The sequence below is a fragment of the Periophthalmus magnuspinnatus genome, chromosome 9 (assembly GCF_009829125.3).
Source record: "Periophthalmus magnuspinnatus isolate fPerMag1 chromosome 9, fPerMag1.2.pri, whole genome shotgun sequence".
In the NCBI taxonomy this organism is placed as follows: domain Eukaryota; kingdom Metazoa; phylum Chordata; class Actinopteri; order Gobiiformes; family Gobiidae; genus Periophthalmus; species Periophthalmus magnuspinnatus.
This window is the reverse complement of record NC_047134.1, coordinates 3,991,205-4,005,978: the sequence shown is the minus strand read 5'-3', so window position 1 is coordinate 4,005,978 and position 14,774 is coordinate 3,991,205. Positions and strand designations below refer to the sequence as shown.

Genomic DNA, 14,774 nt, shown 5'->3' with positions numbered 1-14,774 from the left:
GTTTAGACCTGATTTAGATTTGGTTTAGTCCTGGTTTAGACCTGGTTTAGATTTGGTTTAGGCTTGGTTTACACCTGGGTTAGACCTGGTTTAGATTTGGTTTAGACTTTGTTTAGTCTTCTTTTAGTCCTGGTTTAATCCAGGTTCAGGCCTGATTTAGACCTGGTTTAGTCCTGGTTTAATCCTGGTTTAGGCATGGTTTACACCTGGTTTAGTCTTGGTTTAGTCCTGGTTTAGACCTGGTTTAGTACTGATTTAGACCTGATTTAGATCTGGTTTAGATATGGTTTAGACCTGGTTTAGTCCTGTTGTGGCGACAGACTCTCCAGTACAAAAGTTCTTTAGTACATCTTTAACCTTCACAGATTTAATAGTGTTTCATCTGCTCTGGTCTTAGGTCTGGGTGCTCCAGAAGAGGGAGGGGATGAGGGGGTGAGGGGGCGAGGTGAGGGGGCGGGGGTGGACTTTGGAGAGGTTAATTTGAGCCGTATCTGAGATCTGTGGTCCGGTCCGAGTCCGAGTCCGTGTGGTCCGATAACGGCCCACATATTCATCATATTAGAGTACAGTGCTGCTAAAGTGATGTAGCACCACAGCGACGCAGATAAGGCGCTAATACAAGACTCTCCATGTACTGCCATTACTCCTGACTGTCAAAGAGGGCTACCAGATCTGTGGCACTGAGGAGAGAGAGGAGAGAGAGGGAGCGAGGGAGAGCGGGAGGGAGAGGAGAGGAGAGGAGAGAGAGGGAGAGCGGGAGGGAGGGCGAGGAGAGGCGAGAGAGGAGAGAGAGAAGGGAGGTGCTAATACAAGACTCTATGTACAGCCATTACTCCTGACTGTCAAAGAGGGCTACCAGATCTGTGGCAGAGGGAGAAGAAAGACGGGGAAGGGAAGAAGGAGGGAGGGAGAGGGAGAGAGAGAGAGAGAGAAAGAGAGGGGAGGGAGGGCAGGAGAGGAGGGAGAGAGGGAGGAGAGAGAGAGAGAGAGAAAGTGAGAGAGAGGAGGTGCTAATACAAGTATGTACAGCCATTACTCCTGACTGTCAAAGCAGGGCTACCGAATCTGCAACACCAAGGGAGGGAGAGGAGAGAGGGAGGAGTGAGGGAGGCATGGATGAGTAGAGAGGGGGAGAGGGAGGGAGAGGGATGAGTAGAGGGAGGAATGAGGAAAGGGAGGGATGAGGAGAGGGAGGGAAGAGATAATACGGTCATTTGTCAGGGAGCAGATGACAACGAGCTAACGGCTAATTCCGGGGCGGAGTGGACACAGGACGAGTTCATTTTCTGTTTGAGGAAAGAAATAAAAAAAAATCAAAGGTTTTTTCATCTGAAGTTCGGACCAGAGATGAGAGAGAGGACAGTATCTCTCACAGTGTGTGGACTCAACTCTGCACACACTCACACCACGGGGACCTGACTTATGGGGACAAAAATGAGGTCTATGTTGTGGCTCCTCAGACCAGCAGCAACTTTAAAAAACAGGCTTTAAACAGGTTTAGGTCAGGACTGGCCCAAGATCCACTGGTCACTGAGTTTAGATGGACGTGATTGACAGATTAGCCAATCAGGGACACGCACGGTCTGTCTGTATCAAAACCAATATGGCTGTTTACGAAGAAAAAAGACAAAAACATCACAGGACTGAAAAACATGGAGGAAGAGAAGCAAACACTCTGTCCATCTGAAGAGAGGGAAATGTGGCTTTGTTCAAAATGACAGACGGCCAATGAGGTCCTTCATTTCACATGTGTCACTGAAATAAACTGATCTGATTGGACGATCACATTTGGTTCTGGCGCGAGACGGAGGGAGTGGTCACCAGATTCTGATATCCTCTCTCTTCCTCTTTCTCTCTCTTTCCTCTCTTCTCTCTCTCTTTTCCTCTTTCCCTCTCTTTCTCCTCTCCACTCTCTCTTCTATCTTTCCCCCCTCTTCCTTTCTCTCTTTTGATTTTCCTCTCTCTTTCTCTCGCTTTCTCTCTCCCTCTTTCTGTTCCTCTCTCTATTTTCTTCTCTCTCTTTTCCTCCCTTCTCTCTTCTCTCTTCCTTCTAGCTTCTCTCTCCCTTTCTCTCTCTTACTCTAGCTCTCTTTCCGCTCTCTCTTCCTGTCTCTCTCCTCTCTTTAGCTCTCTCTTCTCTCTCTTTTCTTCTGTCTGCATCCATCACTTTATGTGGTTTAGACTTTTAATGTGTCAATGTCTTTTACTGAAACAGACAGCTGTGATAGAGAGAGAGAAGAGAGAAAGAAGAGAGAGAAAGAAGGAGGGGGGGGGCACAAACAAAAGTAGAGCAAGAGCAGAGAGAGAGAAGAGAATATCACCAATGACAAGATCAACTCTATCTACAGCTCTGAGAAATAGAGAGAAAAGAGAGAGGAAAGAAAGAGAGACAAAGAGACACAGAGTTAGAGGAGAGAGAGAACTATAGGGAGAGAGAGAGAACAGAGAGAACTAGAGGAAGAGGGAAAGGGGTGAGAGAGAGAGGCGGAGAGGAGAAAGAGAGAGGGAGAGGAAAGAGAAAGCAGTGCGAGAGAGGAGACAGAGATGGGGAGCGAGGAGAGAGAAAGTAGGAGGTGAGATGGGGACAAAGAAAAAGGAGAGACAAAGAAAGGACAGCAAGAGTTTGAAGTGGGGGAGGAAAGAGAAAGCGAGAGAGAGAAAGAAAGGAGAGAGCTAGAAGAAGAAGAGAGAGTGAGAGCAAGGATAGCGAAAGTGATGGGGAGAGAGAGATGAGAGAAACAGAGAGGGGGGAAGAGAGGAAAGAAGAGAGGATCACAAATGATAAAATAAGAAATGTACAGTTCTGAGAAATAAAGAGAAAAGAAAAAGAGAGAGACAAATGTCAATGAGAGAGAAACAGAGGAGGAGAAATAGAAAACATAGAGAGAAAGAGGAGAGAGGGAAAAAGGAAGGAGAGGGAGAAAGGGATGACAGAGAGAGAGAGGGAGAGATAGGGGGAGAGGGAGAGAGGGATGACAGAGAGACAGAGAGGGATGACAGAGATAGAGAGAAAATAGAGATAGAGAGGAGAGAGGGAGAAAGGAGAGAGAGAGGGATGACAGAGACAGAGTAAAAGTTTAGCCGCTGCAGGGCCCAGACTGATCTGAGATTAGAGTGAATCTGATTGGTCGATGTAGCCTTATCTCTTATGTGATTGGTCGATGGCTCTTCTCTGCACTATAAAGGAAATAAAAGAGGAAATAAAAATAAAATCCATCACTTCCTGTCTGTGTCACAATAAAAGCCCAAGAGTTTCACTTCTGAACTAAAGTCAAGAGTGAAACTGGTCTAATCCAGGACTAAACCAGGTCTAACTCAAGACTCTGGAGCGAGGTGGGTTTGGTGGTGGGTTTGGTGGTCAGCTGGAGCGAGGTGGGTTTGGTGGTGGGTTTGGTGGTCAGCTGGAGCGAGGTGGGTTTGGTGGTGGGTTTGGTGGTCAGCTTGAGCGAGGTGGGTTTGGTGGTGGGTTTGGTGGTCAGCTGGAGCGAGGTGGGTTTGGTGGTGGGTTTGGTGGTCAGCTGGAGCGAGGTGGGTTTCGTGGTGGGTTTGGTGGTCAGCTGGAGTGAGGTGGGTTGATGTTGGTGTGATTTTTCAGACTCTAGAATGTGATGATGTCATACTCTAGACATACACAAATGTTGAACCTTAGAGATTTCTGATTTTGAACAAGATTCATTTGAGCTACTCCCATCTGTATTAAATATGATTGGTCGATTGAATATGGTGATGTCATCTGAAACACAGCGATAGGCGGACAGTAGTGCCTTGGTTTGTGTGTAGAGGTCGGCCATGTACAAAAAATGTAAAACAGTAATGGCCTGAGTACAGTACCCTGTGGGACACCACCGACCACCTTTGTTGTTTCTGAGGTAATTCCATCTAGAAGTATGGCTGCAAAGGAAAGACACTATCCAGGAACAAAGGGAATCAGTGACCGCTCAGAGACCAGTGACCTCACAGATACCAGTGACCCCAATGAGACCAGTGACCCCACAGAGACCAGTGACCCCAATGAGACCAGTCACCCCTCAGAAATCAGTGACCCCTCAGAGGCCAGTGACCCCTTAGAGACCAGTGACCCCACAGATACCAGTGACCCCACAGACAGTGACCCCTCAGAAATCAATGACCCCTCAGAGACCAGTGATCCCAATGAGAACAATGACCCCTCAGAGACCAGTGATCCCAATGAAACCAGTGACCCCCACTGAGACCAGTGACCCTAAAGAGACCAGTGACCCCAATGAGACCAGTGACCCCACAGAGACCAGTGACCCTACAGAGACCAGTGACCCCACAGAGACCAGTAACAGTTTCTCTCACAGCCTCTGGAGCAGGACAGTGTCAGGTCAAGTCAAGGGCCGTCATGTCGGTCTGATGTTTTTTAGCATGAGCCTGAACTAGAGGGGTTAAAGGTCAGGAGCATCTAGGTTTCATGCTCCATGTTTCAAGATGTGTTTGGATAAGGCTAAACCGGGTCAAAACCAGGACTACATCAGGCCTAAACCAGAACTTCACAAGGACTTCATCATGGCTAAACCAGGACTTCATAAGGACTAAACCAGGACTACATCAGGTCTAAACCAGGACTTCATTAGGATTAAACCAGGACTACACCAGGACTTCATCAGGACTAAACCAGGACTACATCAAGATTTCATCAGGACTAAACCAGGACTAGACCAGGACTACATCTAAAGCTAGTCTAAAGCAGGACTTCATCAGGTCTAACCCAGGACTACATCAGGACTAAACCCGGTCTAAAGCAGGACTGGGTGAGTGACAGCTGAAAGGACACAAAAGGCCGGACTAAGCAGAGCCGGGTCTCGTGGGAGGTCCAAAGGTCGAGGATTTGAATAATCGTTTTCTGTCGACGCAACAACAACAACACGATCAATGTTATTCTAAAAGAGCTCCTTAAAAAACACTACCTGTCACCAGCATGTCTGCAAGACAACATCTGAGAGCGGTCAGCCACAAGAGGAGAGGAGGAGGAGAGGAGGAAGAGAGGAGGAGGAGAGGAGGAAGAGAGGAGGAGGAGAGGAGGAGGAGAGGAGAGAGAGTCCACAATGTGCAGCATGTCTGCAAGACAACACCTGAGAGGGGTCAGCCACAAGAGGAGAGGAGGAGGAGGAGGAGGAGGAGGAGGAGGAGAGAGAAAGTAAAAAATCTCTAAAAAGTTGGGATGAGAAAGAGTCAGAAGGAGAGAGAGAGAGAGAGAGAGAGAGGGAGGGAGATCTTTCTCATCAGATTCTGTCAGTGACAAAAGTGAACAGAGCCTGATGGACTTGGTTAATATCAGATGCCCAAACACTGGAGTATTCACTCCACTGCCCCGGGACAGTGCGGCTGCCAATCTGCACTATCGGCTCCTCCCATCACCAAGACCCACACACCACATTCATATTAGGCAATGTGGGTGAAGAGTCTTGCCTAAGGACACAACAACAGCTCTCACTGCTGCCCCCTGTGGCACCTGGTGTTCACAGCGGCCTGCTAAAGGGATCTGACCTGGTTTAGTCCTGGTTTAGTCCTGGTCCTGGTTCACTCTTTGATTGGTTGGTCCCTCCTCCCTTTCACATTTTCATATTTTTTGTTTCAGTCTGAGTTTTTTCCTCCAGACTGACAGACGACACGGAGATCGATGTTTGCATAACGTCATGAATCTGTGACACAGGACTAAACCAGGACTGAACCAGAACTAAATCAGGACCTAACCAGGACTAAACCAGGACTGAACCAGAACTAAATCAGGACCTAACCAGGACTAAACCAGGACTGAACCAGGACTAAACCAGAATTGAATCAGGACCTAACCAGGACTAAACCAGGACTAAACCAGAACTGAATCAGGACCTAATCAGGACTAAACCAGGACTGAACCAGGACTAAACCAGAACTGAATCAGGACCTAACCCAGACTAAACCAGCACTAAACCAGGACTAAACCAAGACTAAACCCCGACTGAACCAGCACTAAACCAGCACTAAACCAAGACTAAACTAGGACTAAACCAAGACTAAACCAAGACTAAACCAGGACCAAACCAGAACTAAACCAGCACTAAACCAAGACTGAACCAAGACTAAACCAGGGCTGAACAGGACTAAACCAGGACTGGACCAGAAAGGACATGTTGCAGATGTGCCCATTTGCTGATCTGGATGTGGAGGAGCAGCGGCTCTATCCTGGGTTCCTGTCTCTATCTGTGAGGGAGCACCTGCCCATTTGGACTACAAATTTGTCATCTCACAGACAGGTCTCGGGTTTGATTCCTTCATCCCGTTTGAATAATAAAATTTTAATCGTTGGTCTGCTGTGCTGCCCACAGTTTGAGAAACACAACTTTAGTTTGAACCACACTCATTTGAAATGCTTCTATTTGGGATCGGTCTCCTTAGTCTACCCTCCTCTGCCCCTCTCTCTTTCCCTGTCCACATCTCCTCCACCCCCTTCCCCCTCTCTCTTTCCCCCTCTCCATCTCTCTCCTCCCTCTCTCTCTTCTCCCACCTTCCCTGTCTCTCTCAGCCCCCTGCCTCCCTCCCCTCCCTCTCCTCATTCTCTCTCCCCTCCCTCCCTCTGTCTCTCCTCCCACCCTCTCTGCTCCCTCCCTCTCTCTTTCTCCTCCCTCTCTCATCCCTCCTTCTCTCTCTCTCCCCTCCCTCTCTCCCTCCCTCTGTGAGATTACTTGGAGGTTCCAAAGGTCACATGCCTCATTTTGACTTCACCTGAAACTTTCTATGTCTGATACAATAAAGATCAACCAATCACACAGTGCTTTCTCTCCTCCCTCTCTCTCCTCCCCCTCTCCTCTCTCTCTCCTCCCTCTCTCTGCCTTGAACTTTAAACTTTTGCTCGGTCTCCTCCTCTCTCCTCTCATCTCTCTCCTCTCTCTCTTGAGACTTTTATTTTTTCTGTGTCACTCCTCTCTCTCCTCCTCTTCCCTCTCTTCTCTCCAGGAGTGTATAGACTTTGATGATCAGTTTTCTCTCTAATGCTTTTCTCTCTCTTTCTGAGTGACAGCTGCAAAGGCCCCCATCGATCTGCTGCATCAGCGACACACACACACATAGAGCAGTAGGGGGCGCTCACACACACAGAGCAGCAGGAGGCACTCTCACACACATTTTGTCTTGTCTCACTGTCTGCAAAACTCAGCTCTGGTCTGTGAGAGTTGTGCAATGCCCTTATAAACTCATCATGGTGAATAACGTGGATGCTCTGAATGTTTGAGGTAAGTGAGTAACTTTGAACCACTGCTAACTGTTTAAATTGAACTCATCATGCCTCAGCTGTGTTTTGATGATTGTGTATGTCCTGTATTGTCCTGTAGTTGAGGCTTGAGTGCTCAACAAAGTCTGTTTTCACCCACCCCCTATCCCCACCCTCTGCTCTGTAACTGTTATTTGAAAAATGTAGATTCCAAACAGTATTTGGTTATTTTTGAACAGGAAATCAATGGGTCTGTTTCTGTTATTAAGCCATTTTTGATCAATCTTTTCTGCTATTTAACTACGGAGTCCCCAGTCATTTTTGACAGACTGGGTAAACTAGCAGCTTTCTGGTCTAAAATGATTTCAAGTAGTTGGTCACATCACACAGGACTGCCCTAACAAACACATTGGCTGCAGGGGCGGAGTTTGAAGTGTGGATACCTGTTAGACCAATCACACTGTTCTTCATAAGTCCAGACCCCACCCCTCCTCCCCCCTCACTTTCCCCTTCAGTCCTCCAGACCCTGCCCCTCCTCCTGCCCCCTAACTTTCCCCTTTAGTCCTCTAAATTTCACTCTCACCCCTTTTCACTCTCTGCCATTTTACCAGTGTTTTTCATCTCACAGACAGGTCTTGGTTTCGGCATTGGAACAAAAAAATGTGGCTTCAACCTTTGGTCCGTGGTTCACAGTTTGTGAAACACAACATTTTATTTTCATTCCTGTCTCTGTGTCACTCTGCTGCACACAGCACGGGCTCAAGCAGCGACCATCTTGTTTGTAGTCCTGTGGTTTGTGCTCACACAAGTACTAAAAAGAACTTGGGAACTCGGGCTGGTTTAACTAGGAGCATGTGCTTAGCAATGCTGTCAATCAAACCCGCTGCTAACATGCTATCACTAATGGGAGTGACCTCAGAGAAAGACAGTGTCTGATTGGTCTGTTATTAATGTTCATATCTGGATTTAGGGACATGAGGAGCAGAGGGCATCGATCAGCGGCCATGTTGTTTGTAGTCCTGTGATTTGTATGCATGAGGAGCAGAGGTAATTGATCAGCAGCCATGTTGTCTGTAGTCCTGTGATTAGTACGCATTAAGGACAGAGGGGATTGATAAGCGGCCATGCTGTTTGTAGTCCTGTGATTTGTATGCATTAGGGGGAGAGGGGATCATTTGGCGGCCATGTTGTTTGTAGTCCTGTGATTTGTATGCATGAGGACCAGAGGGGATCGATCGGCAGCCATGTTGTTTGTAGTTCTGTGATTTGTATGCATGAGGACCAGAAGGGATTGATCGGCAGCCATGTTGTTTGTAGTTCTGTGATTTGTATGCATTAGGGGCATTAGGAGCATTAGGAGCACAGTCTGTTCTTTAAGACTCACATCGATCAGGTCTGCCCTTTAGGACTGTCACCGGGATTTACGTCAAAACAGGACTCGGACCGGGTCTAAACCAGGACTGAACCAGGACTAAACCAGGACTGAACCAAGACTGAACCAGGACTAAATGGGGACTGAACCAGGACTGAACCAGGACTAAACCGGGACTGAACCATGACTGAACCAGGACTAAATGGGGATTGAACCGGAACTTTGACTGGTACTACACAGGAACTTAATCAGGACTAAAACAGGACTAAACCAGGACTAAGCAAGGATTGAACCAGGTTGACCCAGATCTGAATCAGGATGGAACCAGGACTGAACCAGGACTAAACCAGGACTGAACCAGGACTAAACCGGGACTGTACCAGGACTAAACCAGGATTAAACTAGCACTACAGACCAGGACTAGACCAGGACCAGGCCTGAACTAAATCAGAACTGGGACTAAACCAGGGCTAAACCTGGACTAAACCACTTCCTATACACAGGTAGAACATGCACACTCTACTCAGATCAGGAGTCTAACCCACAACCTCCCGGTGCTGGTGTAAAAGTGTTTTATTCGTGGGATCGATGGCGGGCTCATTCGCTGGACTACATTAGCGAGTCTCTGAGGTGAATTTTAAGCAGAAACAGAACAGCGTTTTGGGAATTACAACAAAATTGTTTTCACTTTTAAAGGTTGTTCTGCGGCGCCGGGTTGTGGGTGTGATTCCCCAGAGAGAGAGAGGGAGGGAAGAGAGGGATGGAGAGGGAGAGTGGAGAGTAAACGAGTGTATGGACTGAGAATGAACAGAGGAGGGTAGTAGTAATTCATGTTTACCTGAGTAAGTTTGAAGTATTTGTACTTTTATGAATACTTTTATCACTTCTACTCAAATATTATACTGTACAGTGTAATGGTACTCTTACTCAAGTAATCTATAGTAGTGAACCGTACTCTTACTTGAGTATTATAGTGTACAATGTAACAGTACTCTTACTCGAGTAAAAGTTGTGGTTTCTTGTCCCACTGTGAGTAAGTCTAAAGTGACATGAGCTTTATCTTTGTTTGTTTTTTTTCCTTTTTATACAATGGTTAAAGCCACAGCATGTAACTTTTTATCCCCAAAAAATTGACTGTTTGTTGCACTTAAAAAAACTGTGTTTTTACAGTGAACGGGCTGCATCTCCACAAACCCGACTCTTATTTGGACTGCAGCAGGGTCTGCTCCTGCTTGTTTCCATGGAGATGTTGTTCCTTTTTACTGTAATATTCCACAGTGTGGCATAAAACTTATCTATCTCCATGGAGAATATTCCATAGTATGACTTTAACTTTCTGTTTCCATGGAATCATGTAAGAGACGTGCCATCTCCAGAAAGTTTCACACTGTATTTGACCCGTTCATCAATGTCTCTGGATTAAACCTGTCAGGAGCAGAAGGACCATCTCCAGCTAGTCTTGAGCTAGTCTTAGTCAAGACGACCTCAGCTGTAGCCAGACACAGAAAGAACACACAAACTCCACACATACACAGGGAGAACACACAAACTCCACACATACACAGAGAGAACACACAAACTCCACACATACACAGGGAGAACACACAAACTCCACACATACACAAGGAGAACATGCAAACTCCACATAGACACAGAGAGAACACGCAATCTCCACACAGGCACTGGGAGAACATGCAAACTCAATACAGACACAGGGAGAACACGCAAACTACTTACTTCCTGTTCTTTTTGTCGCTTGTTTCATTAAAATCTCAGACACAGGGGCATTGTGGGTAATTGTTCTTCTTTCTCACTGGATCTGACATGTACAAAATGACCCTCCCTCTCTCTCTCTCTCTCTTTCTCTCTCTCTTTCAGTCCTGCGCTATCTCTCTTTGCACCTCTCTGAGTTTCTCTCTATTTTTCCTCTCTCCTCCTCATCTCTCTGCTCCTCACTCTCCTCCCTCTTTTCCATCTCCTCTTTTTTCACTTTCACTCTTCTGTCCTTCCTTCCCTCTTTCTCTTCCTCTTGCTCTTTCTCTCTTTCTCATCTCCCATCTCTATTTTCTCTCTTCTCACCCTCCTCCTCTTTCTTTCCCTCTCTTGTCTCTCTCCCTTTTCTCTCCTCTTCTTCCACTTTTCCTCTTTCCCCTCCCTTCATCCCTTCTTCACCCCCCCTCCTGCTTTTAGCTCTGCTCTCTCACATCACCCCTTTCCTTCTCTCCCTGTCTTGTCTCTCTCTCTCTCTCTTCTTCTGTCACTTTCTCTTCCTCTTCTCCCTCCCTCCTTCTCTCTCTCTCCTCTCTCTCCCTTCTATCTCTCCTCCCTCTCCCTCCATCTCTCCTCCTCTTCTCTCTCTTTCTGCTGACTTGAGCGTTTTAAATGTTACCGTAGATCACTCTTGTCTCTTCTCTTGTGCTGCAGCTCAAACAGGTCAGGACTACTCTACCCACAATCCCCCTGGGCCTCCTACACTTCCCACAATCCTCCTGGGCTCCTCACTCAGCCCTGGGGCAGGAGGAACATTTGGATTTCACAGAGAAAATCAAAGAGGAGCAGTGATAAAGTATGGGGTATTAAAGAGGAGGTACTTTACTTCTATGGACTATTAAAGAGGAAGGTACTTTACTTTTCTGGGGTATTAAAGAGGAATATTTTACTTGTACGGGGTATTAAAGAGGAGGTATTTTACTTCTTTGGAGTATTAAAGAGGAAGGTACTTTACTTCTATGGGGTATTAAAGAGGAGGTACTTTACTTCTATGTCATATTAAAGAGGAAGGTACTTTACTTCTCTGGGGTATTAAAGAGGAAGTATTTTACTTGTATGGGGTATTAAAGAGGATGTACTTTACTTTTATGGGGTATTAAAGAGGAACGTACTTTACTTCTATGAGGTATTAAAGAGGAGATACTTTACTTCTATGGACTATTAAAGAGGAAGGTACTTTACTTTTCTGGGGTATTAAAGAGGAATATTTTACTTGTATGGGGTATTAAAGAGGAGGTACTTTACTTCTTTGGAGTATTAAAGAGGAAGGTACTTTACTTCTATGGAGTATTAAAGAGGAGGTATTTCACTTCTTTGGAGTATTAAAGAGGAAGGTACTTTACTTTATGGAGTATTAAAGAGGAGGTATTTTACTTCTATGGGGTATTAAAGAGGAGGTACTTTACTTCTATGGGGTATTAAAGAGGAGGTACTTTACTTCTCTGGGGTATTAAAGAGGAGTTACTTTACTTCTATGGGGTATTAAAGAGGAGGTACTTTACTTCTATGGGGTATTAAAGAGGAGGTACTTTACTTCTATGGAGTATTAAAGAGGAAGGTACTTTACTTCTATGGGGTATTAAAGAGGAGTTACTTTACTTCTCTGGAGTATTAAAGAGGAAGGTACTTTACTTCTATGGGGTATTAAAGAGGAGGTACTTTACTTCTATGGAGTATTGAAGAGGAAGGTACTTTACTTCTCTGGAGTATTAAAGAAGAAGGTCATTTACTTCTATGGGGTATTAACTGTAACACATAACATATTTAGATCACCATGTTTCCTTTTATTGTTTTGAAAATTCTATATTCGCCCAAAACATAGTAGCATGTTTTGTAAACTTCTCTCCGTGCTAAGTCGCTCCCCCTTCAGAGCACTATGACAACACAATCAGGTTTGTGAAGTTGCTGTGTACAGTTTGTATCATGTTTTTGTATATTTCTGGAGAATTGCTGTGTTCGACGTGGGGTGACTTTTGGGCGGAGTCTCGTACAGGCTCGTACTGCTCACCATAAGGAGAGTTTGAATAGAGCCAAATCACTAGATTACTCAAACATGCATGAATGACATCTAAAAGACATGTTTCTGATGAGGAACAGCGTTAGAACAGTTTGTTTAATATCTCCACTTTAAACGTAAACCTGAGACTAAATGGTCCATGCCTTTCTCTCCGTCAACTGCTCTGATTGGTCCAAACGTGAGGGAGGAAAAACTACACTGATGGATGTGTGTTTATCCAAAAGGTGCCACCTACTGGACATGATGGATGCTCCACAAATAAAAGAGAGACAGAAGCGAGAGGAGGGGAGAAAGAAGAGAGTGTGGGTTAGGTGGTGGAAGAGAGAGAAGAGAGAGAGAAGAGAGGTAGAGGATAGGGGGAGAAAGGAAGGGGGTAAGTAAGGGAGAGATGGGAGAGAAAAGAGGGAAAGGGGGAGAGGAAGAGAGAGAGAGGAGGAGAGAAGTGTATTGCACAAAGACAGAACAGCAGTAGCAGAGTTCTGACTGACCGCCTTTCAGTTATGAACAAAAACCTGCTTTGTTTTACCCCCTGAGACCAGCGCAAAGTAGCACAAACGTCTTTTATATGAAGTTCTGGTCTAGTCCTGGTCTAGTCCTGGTCTAGACCCGGTCTCTGTGGGTCTTGCTCCTGTACTTTCTATAAATACTGGTCCAGTCCTGACCTGGATCTGTGTGGTCCCCCTGAGGTCCAGACCATAACATGAATCACTGTCAGGGTCTGCGAACTCAGCATAGACCGGGTCCGGGATTAGACCTGGTCCTGGTTTAGACCTGGTCCTGGTTTAGACCTGGTCCTGGTTTAAACCTGGTCCTGGTTTAAACCTGGTCCTGGTTTAGACTTGGTTTAGCTCTGCCAGTCCTGGTTTAAAACTAACAAAGAGTAAGTTAGGGCTAAACCCAAAAACTCAGAGTAAACCAGGACTAAACAAACCCAAAACTACAACTAAACCAGGACTTAACACGGGCTAAACCAGGGCTTAAACAAGTCTAAACCAGGTTTAAACCAGGACTAAACCAGGTCTAAATCAGGACTAAACTAGGACTTGACTAGGACCAAACCAGGTCTAAACCAACACAAACCAGGATGAAATCAAGACTAAAACTCCAACTAAATCAAGATTAAACCAGGTCTAAACCAGGACTAAGCTCAGAACTAAAACCCAGCCTAAACCCAGCACTACTTGAGGACTGAAGCCGGACTAAACTGGGACTAAACTGGGACTAAACTGGAACTAAACTGGGAGTAAACTGGGAATAAACCAGGACTAAACCAGGACTAAATCAGGACTAAACCAGGACTAAACCGAGACTAAACCAGGACTAAACCAGGACTAAACCCCATCTCTCTGTGGTTTTGAACCAGAGCTCCAAACCAGACCAGGGGGTGGAGGGAGGAGCCGAGCCCAGACACAGTGCACCTGGGCTGGGCTAAAAATACCACCAGGGTCCTGACGATGGATGCATCTGTCTAGTACTAATAATACTACTACTACTACTACCTCTGATACTACAACTACTGCTGCTACTGCGCTGTCCATTCTTTACAGGAGACAATGGTGTAATGAACCCCACACATCACCTCTGCACCTCCACCTGCACCACAAACAAACAACACAACCTGCTGGCCAAGGTACAGGTCGGATCTGTGCAGAGGCTAGCAGTTATAGCAGCTAATCTGGGGCCCAATTGCATATTTGGAATTCTGACCCTGAGTATCATAGCAACCAAAGAGCCAATCCGGAGTGAGGCTGTTGAGGGTAACGCCCCTTCCTTAAAAACCTGTGTGAATGTGTGTGAGTGTGGAGAGAATGAAATATGCACTGTATGGAGCTTTGTGGGTCTGGAAAAGCGCTATATAAATATTATTGGTATTATTGTTATTATAAAAGTTAAATGCCATACTGCAGAACATTCCAGGCAAAGCAATTACATCAGCATGACAATAAGCAATTTGGAAATTACCCCCAGAAAGGTTACACAGTGAAACTTTATATGTGTGTTTTTCAAAGCAGAGCAGTGTCATTAAACTGATTTGAAGTAACCATAGTCCAGATTTAGTCCAGATTAAGTCCAAGTTTAGTTCAGATTTAGTCCAGGTTTAGACCAGGTTTAGTCCCGGTTTAGTCCCTGTTTAGTCCAGGTTTAGTCCAGGTTTAGTCCAGGTTTAGTCTACGCTTAGTCCACGTGTAGTCTACATTTAGTCATGGTTTAGACCAGGTTTAGACCAGGTTTAGTCCAGGTTTAATCCAGGTTTAGTCCAGGTTTAGTCCATCTTTTGTCCAGGTTTAGTCTAGGTTTAGCCCAGCTTTAGTCCATCTTTAGTCCTGGTTTTAATCCAGGTTTAGTCCATCTTTTGTCCAGGTTTAGTCCAGGTTTAGTCCATCTTTTGTCCAGGTTTAATC

General features: G+C 45.7%; 1 long non-coding RNA gene across 1 annotated transcript in view; it reads left to right on the top strand.

Annotated features, from left to right (window-relative positions):
• The window catches only part of LOC129456516 (uncharacterized), a 77,720-nt gene that overhangs the window by 35,571 nt on the left and 27,375 nt on the right, over positions 1–14,774 (top strand). Inside the window, exons 2-3 of the long non-coding RNA XR_008648802.1 lie at positions 11,721–11,848; positions 12,077–12,176. This is a non-coding gene — a long non-coding RNA (uncharacterized LOC129456516). The remainder of the gene's footprint in view (positions 1–11,720; positions 11,849–12,076; positions 12,177–14,774) is intronic.